Source organism: Oreochromis niloticus, linkage group LG23, assembly GCF_001858045.2.
Source record: "Oreochromis niloticus isolate F11D_XX linkage group LG23, O_niloticus_UMD_NMBU, whole genome shotgun sequence".
NCBI classification, from domain to species: Eukaryota; Metazoa; Chordata; class Actinopteri; order Cichliformes; family Cichlidae; genus Oreochromis; species Oreochromis niloticus.
The window spans coordinates 42,020,657-42,031,660 of record NC_031986.2 but is presented as its reverse complement, the minus strand read 5'-3'; the positions used below and the strand labels follow the sequence as shown (position 1 = coordinate 42,031,660).

The following is an 11,004-nucleotide window of genomic DNA, read 5'->3' as shown; positions in this document are numbered from 1 at the left end:
TTTTCTCCTTGCAGCGCTGTGAAGCTCTGTCACCAAGACAAATAAGGTCTCACAGGCGTCAATCACACGTCTGCTGTTACCTGCTGTTTGCAAACAGAAAAAAAACTGCAGGATTTGCATTGGATTGGCACATACACCCACTCATTTTCACCAAGCAGCGTGTGTGTCTGTGTTTGTGTGTGTCTAAGAAACAGACTGTGTGAACACTGGTGTCACATCAACAATGGACCAAACTTTCACCTGTTTTCCTTCTGAAAATGCAGATTCGACAGGTGACAGTAGATCAGGCTTCACATGGTTAGATCATAGTCGCCTCATCTGTCCATCTGACTGCCACAAGCAAAGCAGCTCCTTATTAGTCCGTGACAGCCCGCTTCCACAAACATTCAGTCACCATTTTTCCACTAAACTGTACACACAGCATACATATTTAACAAAAAGGGATACATTGGAGCACATTTAAGAGAAATGTAATTCTAATACACACAAATGGGGATGCATGCGCAACCTCGCACTGCGCCTGATAATGGCTGTCCAAAGGAGGGTGAGACCGGTGCTGTGGCTCAGGTGACTGTTTCATCCAGACGGCTTGACATTTTCAAGCGTGCATATGTGAGACGGGCGGGGTGGGGGATGTGTCTGGGTGCGCATGTGCTTGTACATCTGTGTGTCAGTATATCTGCAGACAACCTCTGTACCTGGCTTTCTGAGAACCAGTTTGAGGACATTTTGGAGCTAGGGTTAGGATTAAGCTAAAGCAGTTAAACACTTAGTTGTGATGGTAAATAGTGAACCTGTCTGTTAAAAGCACTGCAGTAGTTGCCATTGTGTCAGGGATGAAAATGTTAGTTCCATCAGACCTCTAAACCCTAAAAAAAGTGAGGCACTGAAACCACAGCCACCCTGCATAAAACTGAAAGGCTACTGGGAGAGAAACTGTTATGTGAGTATAGCCTTTCAGGTCGCACATAGACTCTCGTAGTTTGAAAACTCCAGGACAGGGGCAAGGGAGTCCCAGTGTATGTGAGTGCCCATGTGATGAGCATTTTCAGACGTGTTAGTGCAAGAAAACTACTTTCTAAATTAATGTAATAATTTATACAAATATTTAATTGCCAAACGACCAGTGTTGAAGTCAGTAAACACACTATACCACATTAATTACAACACTGTGCTTTTCTTATCCTCCACATGCATTTTACAGTCAGTGTGCAGGATTGATGGGAACTTTGCAGCGGCTCTGCAGGATTTGAAGAAAGGCTTCTGTTGGCCTTAGGCAGTTATTCTACCTTTTATCTTAGTAAGTCTTTAAAAAAAGGAAAAAATGAACTTTATTCCTACCTCGGCAAGCTGCAATGACTGACTTGAATCCATCACATGAGCTCACAGAATGAGGTCCAATTTTTGGGACAGAACCAATTTTACATGGCTGACATTTAAAACTGATTCCTGTGGGAGTGTGTGGGTGAAGCTTCCAAAAGTTGGCCTTACTGAGAAATGAAGGATATAACAACAGGTGGGAAGCCAGGACCTTACACCCTTTACTCATAATGAAGGATTTGTGTATGTAAATCTCAGATGGCAAACAGACAGGAGGCAAAGGAAAAAGAAAAAACACAACCTAAATGTCTTAGTAAGGTGCTGGGCTACTATGTCCCACCAGAACTACTTCAGTGCACCTTGGCATTGATTCTACAATTTTATGGAAATGTATTTAGAGTTTTGATGATAGTGTGGTAGTGTTATAGATCCCCCATAAAAATACCTCATACTGCTAGGTCCATAAATATTTGTTTCCATAAATTACTACAATAAATTTTAAATGAAACAACTCGAATGAAGTTAAAGTGTAGACTTTCAGCTTTAACTCAGTGGGTTGAACAAAAAGATTGCAGAAAAATGTGAGGGAAAAAGGCATTAAAAACCCCTTCATTTCAGGGGCTCAATGGTAATTGGACAAATTAAATAAGTGAAAATAAAATATTCATCTCTAATACTTGTTGAAAACTCTAACAATGACAGCCTGAAGTCTTGAACTCATGGACATCACCAGATGCTGAGTTTCCTCCTTTTCATTACTCTGACAGGCCGTTACTGCAGCAGCTTTCAGTTGCTGTTTGTTTGTGGGCCTTTCTGTCCACATTTAGTCTTCAACAAGTGAAATGCTCAGTTGGGTTAAGATCAGGTGACTCACTTGGCCGAGCAGAGAGTCTCTGAACACCTCCGAGTTCATTCGGCTGCTTCTGTCCTGTGTCACATCATCAGTAAACACTAGTGTCCCAGTGCCACCTGCAGCCATGCGTGCCCAAGCCATCGCACTGTCCCCACCGTGTTTTACAGATGATGTGGTACGCTTTGGATCATGAGCTGTTCCACGCCTTCTCCATACTTTTTTCTTGCCATCATTCTGGTAGAGGTTGATCTTCATCTGTCCAAAATGTTTTTCCAGAACTGTGCTGGATTTTTTTTTTTTTTTAGCAAAGTCCAATCTAGCCTTTCTATTCTTTAGGCTTATGAATGGCTTGCACCTTGAACCCTTTGTATTTACTTTCATGCAGTCTTCTCTTTATGGTAGACTTGGATATGGATACGTCTACCTCCTGGAGAGTGTTGTTCATTTGGTTGGCTGTTGTGGAGGGATTTCTCATCACTATGGAAATGATTCTGCGATAATCCACCACTGTTGTCTTCAGTGGAGTCCACCAGTGCTTTCTTTCTTTCTCGGAATGTAAAAAACTGTAAATTTTGCCACCCCTAATATTGTAGCAATTTCTCAGATGGGCTTTTTCTGTCTTTCCAGTTTAAGGATGGCTCGTTTCATCTGCATGGAGAGCTCCTTTGACTGCATGTTGCCTGTTCACAGCAAAATCTTCCACATGCAAGCACCACACCTCAAATCAACTCCAGGCCTTTTATCTGCTTAATTGATAATATTGTAACAAATGAATTACCAACACCTGCCCATGAAATAGCCTTTGAGTCAATTACTTTTGGTCCCTTTAAAAAGAGGGTGGCACTGCTAACGAGCTGAAACTCCTAAACCCTTCTTTCAATTTGAATGTGTATATCCTCAAATGAAAGCTGAGACTCTACAAATTATGTCCATGTTTATTATATAACTATAACAGTAATATGTTTCAGTAAACAGGTAAAAAACAAAACTGTATATATTCAACTTGGTTGGGATCTTTTAGTTGGAGAGGTTGAAGTATATGACTTGATTTCATTTTCATACATCAAATCATTTATTGACCCCTCACGTATGGATGTCCTGAAAGAGACCACTCCTATTAGGATGCTTCGTTATAGAAAAAGTCTAAACAAAATAACTTTGTATCGATTTGCAAGGCACCCTTCCCACTCCGTTGCATAACAGGGCTCCTCTAACTGTAGAGATCAAGGGTGCAGATTTGCCCTTTGATATATTACCTGTCTATGTCTGCATTCAGTTGCTCCCACAGACACACCACTGCTGCGCTGATCTAACTCCCTGTGTCGGCCGACATGTGCTCGCCTACCTCTAATGCTGAGCGCTGGGTGAGAAGTCCAGCTGCTTCCAGCACAGGTGATCTCCTGCGGAGAAGCAGAGCTAAGATGTGTAGCGCTGGCTGTCCAGTGGGCTCTGTAGGATTGATTTTGCTGCCTGGTTTGTTGCTATGGACTGCTTAGTACTGATAAGGGCTGGTCAAAGCTTCCATTTCCTCAAAGCAGAGACATACCTGCTGCGTACTTATCAAACACATGCTGCACACACACAGGTGCACGTGCAGATTGTCATGCAGCTGCAATCACAGCAATAAACTGCTGAGATTACGGCATAAAATAGCAACTACAATGTAAATAGATGTAGAACACAGTGAAAGCCCAACACAAAAAGCTCTGCAGCAAAGTTTCCAGCGTTGAGAAAGGTGCAGTTCATACCAAACGCCGACTGTCGAAGCTGTAGTTTGTGATGTTGACCTGGACTGCACAGCTGCACATTGTAAGATGTTGCTGTCATTGTGTGCCCACCCTGTTCCTTTACGCTGTGGCGATGGAGACGTGTTTCTCAGCGGCTCTTTTCAAAGCCGTTGCAGCATGCGGGTACAAAGAAAAAAAAGGTGCTTATCAGCACAAGAAATGAATCAATTTGCCAGCATGAATCACCCGCTTTCCCAAAGCAGCTCCAGCGTTTGCAGCAGCAGCTGGCCCTTTGTCGCCTGCTTCTCCCTCGCTGTGTGCCGCTTCACACACCCATTGCTCAGCTCTGGGGAAGAAATCTATTGTGTGGATACTGTATGTCAATAAATCCTGCAAGAGCTTAACCTGATCTGAAAAGGAGTATTTGATTGTTTCTCAGAGGTCATTAACAAGACTTTTTTTACTCGGTAATAACAACCAAAGTAATTTGTCTCTTCACGTGTCAGCGCAGCTAATGGTCCAGCCGCAGAAATGGAAACAATGAGGGGAAAATTACAGCATTTCTGATTGTGAAATGAAAATCTGACAGCAAATAAAACGAAGAAGAAGGAAAATGGCTTTTTTGATGTGCCCTCTGTTCAGGAGCACCTGCGGATTGGACTGCTTCTTGCGCATTAATGAGTTTTAAAGAAACTGCTGCAGGGTCCTGGTTTATTAATGTAGAGAAGAGAGCAACACAAAATGTTCCCAATTAAAATGAAGATGAATTGCAGCAGCGGGTGCCTGTTGTGCCTCTACTTTTCTATCTCTGCCATACAGACAGGTCATTAGGCACTAAAGGCTGCTCTGGTCCCACGGTGACGAAGCCTGAGCGCATCGCATCCCTCTCAGAGAGCTTTGCTGTACCACGCTCTGCAGGGCGGACAGGAAGGAAATATGGACTCTGAAGTAATCAGGGTTTGACGCTGCTGACTTACTTAATAAGCCTAATTCAATATATGGAGTGTCCTACTGATATTCCATGTTGTAGTTCTCAGGAAGTGCCATTTTTCTGTTTGGAGTTTCACATGAGTGAAGGAGTAAAGAGGAGTAAAGACTCTGTAAAGCAATTTTGCTGTTGTAGCATTCTAGCAAGACCATTTACAAACACCCTCTTGTGTTAAGATAATGAGATTTTTGCACCAACTTAATGTTACGTTTGGACTCTTAAGCTTTATATTTCTCCTCATTAAGTGAATTCTAGTCATAACCTTTAACTGTAGGTTTCTAAAAATCTCCTGCTTCCTTTGTCGCCTCCTTCCGGTAACAGAACTCTTTCTTTTGGCGGATAGTGTTTCCACAGTTACCCTGCATTTCAAATACCCAGGGAAAGCTACCAATGGGTACTGGGGAAAAACAAAACCACTGTCCTCCCCATGTTTTGGTTACGCCACCCAGCCTTCATTTTAAAATGTCCTATCTGATGACAGACTGAACTGCATTGGGAATGTGGTGACACATTGGTTTCTCTACTCTACAGGCACCACAATCTAGAGTTAACATTACTTCACAGAAGAGTTTAAGCAAAAAAAAAACAACTAGCTTTTTCCCATTCAAACAAACAATCATACACACAAAAAGATCAAATTCTTAAAGATCAGATCAAGGGTAATGCCCTATAGTACCCTAAGTGTGTCCTTTCATATATCACCCGTCTGTATCTGTACTGAACTTTCCAGAAAGGCTCAACCTGGTTTGATATTTTAAAATAATTTGGGATTAATAGTTCTCAAGGAGTTTTCTTTGGACATTAGTTTGTCTGCGTATATGACCATTTTCAGAGGATTTTTTAAAAAGCCACTTAACACTGACCTATGAATCATTCAAGCATAAAAAGGCACATAACTCAAGGGGTGAACCAGTGTTGTGCCTACACATAAAAGACAACTTAGCAAAGAAATTATTTTTAAATATCTTCAGGCAATTTGTTACCAGCAGATAATTTGTTTGCATTTTTTAGTTGGATCAACAAAAAAAGGTCAAAGCTAACACAAATTTGACAGGCATAAAACCGCATAAAAAGGTGATTCACAAAGACCTATAAGCTAAAAATCTGGCATACCGCCTTAAAAAATTGAGGAAACTGGACAAATGGAGTGCTTCTTTCATGGTTTAGGGCTACATTTCAGGCAGTGGTGCCGGGATCTTGTCAAAATGTAGAAAAATGCAGAAAAAGAACTGCAAGCTTTTGATCCACCATGCAATACCATTTTGAGTAATTGTCAGACTGCTGACAGCTTCATTTTTCAGCATGACAGAGATCTCAAAACCACCGCCAATGCAGTGAAATCACACCTGGATAGAAAACACACACACAATGGAACGATATCAGTCATGGATTGGCCTCCCCACAGCCTGTAGCAACTTATAAATACATATTTATTCAGATCTTTGTGGCATTTGTTAAAATAAAATCTATTTTGGAAAGTATCCATCACTGAAATTCTGATTAAAATGCCTCAACAGCAACATCTGCAGGTTAGAGGAGTCATGGCCTTCTGTGTGATTATGAAGAAGAAAGGAGATCAGCAGGAGCCTCGCCTCATCAGGATCGGGATCTCTTTTGTTAATTTAACTCACTTCAGTTTGTTCATGTTAAGGCTTGTAGCAGATCTAAAGGACTGTTAAACTAAAAGAGAATGGATTTGGTAGGAATACATCAGCGACGGAGCGCTGCTGGGGAAAGGATGGAAAGTTCTGCTCTGCTGCCACAGCTGCAGGCCTCATGACCTCAGCACTGGAACTGGATCCTGTATGGCCAATGGACTGCTTCATGGGCTGTAGCATGGAGGGTGCTTTTGTGTTTTTCTCCTGCTGGCTACAGGTCAGTTGGCTTACAAAGTCCAAAGAAGAAGAGCTTTATTTCTGCCATGCTCTTAAAACTTATAAGTAACTCTCATAACACATTTAACCCTTTAAAGTGAACCATGAATTGGTTTACTGAACCTTCTGACAAATAAAAATGGCAATTAAAAAAATTTATTTGCATATGTTTTTAATTAATTGTGCAATTTCTTTAGTTTTTTTGTAGGACCTTCTGAGTTGGCAACAGTTTGTTTATTTACAGTGAATAAATGAACAAGCAGTGTAAAACAGTCCACAGTGTGTCATTTCTTCTGTGACCATTTCCCAGCTCCTGTGCAGTGAATCCGTCCCGTGGTCTGTGGCGAGAAACACAACTCCTCTCATTTCTATTTACAAAAGTGCTCAGCTCCCTCCACAGGCTCCCTTAGGTTTCTTGACAAAACGAGACGCAAAGGTAAGAACACTTTTTCCACAACAATTGACAAAGACTGAGTCACCTGCCGAGCTGGAGTTACTGTGTTCCTCCACGATCCAGCGTTGACTGAAGCTCAGCCGCTCGGCTAAGCAGTGAGCCCGTGACGAAGATGATCGGTATCAGGTGAGTGTGATTAGCTGACAGGTGTGGCTGGCTTCAGAGCGGGAAAACTCTCCAGGCCTGGTGTTGCACAGAAACCAAACACTCGAACACACATTATGTTTAAGACCTCAGGAAACCTTGGTCCAGCTATGGTATTACCACATATTTACTACTGTGGAAACTCTGTTTTTGCCGTATTTCCATGTGTATTTGCACGTTTCAATAAATCACTGCAACTAATCCACATTTTCCTAGCAAAATATAAAGAAATGAGTGATGGCTCAAACTTTTGCACGGTCGTGCACACTGAAACTTTGGCCATGTTTAATAGATATAATAGAAACGTAGAGAAACGGAACGGGTTTTAAATTCTTTAGAAGGCGTTATTATCTGAGGTGTGAGATGAAACAGAATGAAAAACAGTGTTTTTATTCTAAAAGAGCAAAGCCATTTGCAGGTAAGGGAAGAATTTATATAGCACCTATATCAGACATCACAAAGTGCTTTACAACAGAAAGACGAGTGTGCTTTAATAAAACTAACTTTATTCTCCATGAAAGCATCAAAGACATATATTTTTGCATCTTCTAAAATGGATCTAAATAGTATTTTTCAAAATCACAAATAATTTGGACAACACAAACAAAAAGCACTTCACTCCAACAAGAAAACACAAATTAATAAAGTAAATCAACAAGATGCAGGCCACTGAAACACAGCCTAATACAGACACGCAAGAAAGCTAGATATTTAAATGAAAGCATGCGTGGTAGCGAGGTGAATCGGGAACACGGGGCGCTCTTTAATCCTTTCTAAGCCCACTAGTCTAAATGTATACCGGACGCAGACATAAAGTGCTGTGAACCTTGAAAATCGCTTAAGAAAGAAGCCTAAACCTAATGTTTTCCAGACTAAAACATCATGAACGCAATTCCTTTTTGACTCATGAAACTGAAGACATAACTGAAAATTAGCAGCGGTAACGTCAGAGCACAAAAACTACACTTTTATTTAAGTCATTTTCAGAAGCCAGAAGAGGCAAAACAGGGAAGTAACACTCAAGAATAAATGTCAGAAAAAATCATTTTCACCACTATTTTATACCAAAGACTTTGATATGATAATCTGATATTTAAGTGATTAGAGCGTTGTCAGTCGGCCACCAGTTGCTCCTGACAGCTCAGACGTTTCCACTTTATTTTCATGTAATAGACAACAGAGTTCTGCTCTGCTGCTGTGATATCTTTGTGAATCATAAGAGCGTTGTGTGCTTTTCACTTTCTTTTTCTGTCACTCTGCAGGGTGCCACTCTGATCACTTCATCTAATGGAGCACAAGTCAAAAGGGATGGAGGGAAGCAGAGAGAACGCGAGAGAGATTGCAGAGCATGCTCTTATCTCCCCTGGGGCTTAATCTTACAGCATCACACTCACACTGAATTATCAATTATGTATACATAGAAATGTATCTAAAGTCTACCTTGCCTCCTCCTTTCACTCCCTTGAAGATATCTAACAGCAAAGTTTCAAAAATGTCTTCTCTTCCAGCTGGCCAGACACTCAGCGAGCAATACACTGTTTACCCCATTATCGTCCCTGACCGCTGACACCAAATCAAATGGAAAAGTACATACACATATATTTGTAGCCGGGGGAGACGCTGGCAAGATATGAGATCCACATCAGGTCAGCAGCTTGGCGCTTCTAAATGGAGAGGTTTTTGTCTCTGTGGCCCACTCCTGTCCCTGAGGGAATGCATTGTCTGGTCTGCCCCGGTTTGGAGCTGCAGTTCAGTCTCTAAAATGCTTTAAAAGCTCCTGGTTGTAGTAATCTGAAAGCATAACCCGGTTTTCTCCGAAATGCTGGGGAGATGTGCAAAGTAGGGAGTGTTTGAAAATGTGTGTTTATCATTAGCGGAGGTAATTTTGTTCTCAGACCATTTAATCTGCAAATTCATTATAATTGCAAGATTGCACAAAAACAAAAGCTTCTTACCTCAAATCAAAGGACATCGTGCTTGCTGCCAAAAACACCAGACAACTGACTGCTCGCTGTTCCTTACTTCCCTGTTGTTACGCAAGTACGTGGTTTGCATTGCTGGTGTCAGATTTACCATCAACATTATTTTTCTTATACTGGGACTTTATTTTCATGCAAAGGCACACAAAAGCATATTTTCATTACAAGATGGAAACAGCCAGTTGAATATACCTGACTGCTGCTGAGATGAAGGTGGTTATGACGCGTAAATGTTATTTGAGCTCCTCTCCAGTGACAGACGTTTCAGCTCACAGTGTCTATTCCAAGCAGTCTCTGACAGTTATTTTTCATGTTATACTGTAACGAAGCACAGCCATAAAAGTGTGAATCAAAGATGGCTGCAGTTACTGTTACATCAGCCACTGCTTTGTGATTCTCAAGTGGGGGAAGGAAAAAAAACCCAGTATCTTTAATACTTAGCTATTATTTCTTAATATGAAAAGTAGCCAAGCCTATGAAAAAATCTTAATACCTTCCTAAGTCTCCCTACCACCACCACCACCTCCTCTTGCTGATCAGAGTATACCTTCTGTCTGGGGGGATGGACTAGTTTTCAGACGTGATGCCAGAAAGCATTATCAACAATGTCAAAACTACCCAAACATGACAGAGACAGAGGTACAGTGAAGATAATGTGATGAAAATAGTTGTCTTTTACTTTAGTTATCTTTCAGTGTTGTGTTATCCTGCTAATTTGTTTTTGAATGGTGGTAGCCGTTAGCCTAACATGGTTAGCTAATAAGTGAAGCTAGTTTTAAAATCGGTTAAAGTACAGTAGCATTGGGGGTGGGGGGTAAGTTTTAATAGAAACTAGTTATAAAAGTTATTTCACCCACCTTACATTACTTACTGAAATGTATAAAGATTGAATCTGTTTAGCAGGTTTTACATTTGTCAACATTTTTTTAACCTCTGGTGAGCTAGTGTTTGCCCTGTAGTGAACGTGCTATTCCTTTTCCACCTCTTCATGTATCATAGGTGTTAGCCAAGTTCTGTGTTTATAATGTTAATCTTTAAATCAGTGTTAAAGTGCAAATAATGAATATTAATATTAAATTATCACATTCTTACCGATACAGCTACAATACTGATAAGCTTGTAAATGGCTGGAATGTTCTGGCTTTCTGCCTGGATTCAGATAGGCTGAATTTTATGAATATAGCAGGGTGCACACACATTCATACAGCTACTTTAATAATACACTAATGTACAGTCATTTTCCTTTTACACTCATACCACTGATTTGTCTACACCAGCTGTATTTAACCTCTAAATTTTTCTAATTTTATAAATTTATCCTCTTTTCTGAAATCAGTCGTTCTGCTGCTCAGTGTGTTTCTAACTAGATTGATAAGCCTCGGATTGACTTATTGAGCTGATAACCACGTTTCCATGACCACTTAGCCTGATTGTCAGTGCCAGGGTAATCGAAGCCTGATAACATAAAGATATTCTGGGTATGCTGAACTTGTGTCATAGTATGGAGAGAAAGACAAAGACTATGAGGAAGGACAGGACTGTATACACATTAACAACTAACTGGGGTTGGAAACAGGATGGAAACCAGACAGAGATGAAAGTAATCAAAACAATCACAGTAGTAAGACACAAAAGCCAACTAACCATCAAGGTAAAACAGGGAGT

At 40.8% G+C, this 11,004-nt stretch overlaps 1 long non-coding RNA gene across 2 annotated transcripts; it reads right to left on the bottom strand.

Moving 5' to 3' along the window:
* Positions 1-7,763: 7,763 nt before the first annotated feature.
* On the bottom strand, positions 7,764-10,487 carry LOC102081880 (uncharacterized). Of its 2 annotated transcripts, none has more exons than XR_001223455.3 (3): positions 10,432-10,487; positions 9,316-9,657; positions 7,764-9,182 (listed from the first exon to the last, which is right to left on the bottom strand). It is a non-coding gene; the product is annotated as an uncharacterized LOC102081880 (long non-coding RNA). The 2 variants fall into 2 exon arrangements; XR_003216312.1 differs by having other exon boundaries at positions 9,316-9,417; positions 9,532-10,473.
* Positions 10,488-11,004: the final 517 nt, after the last annotated feature.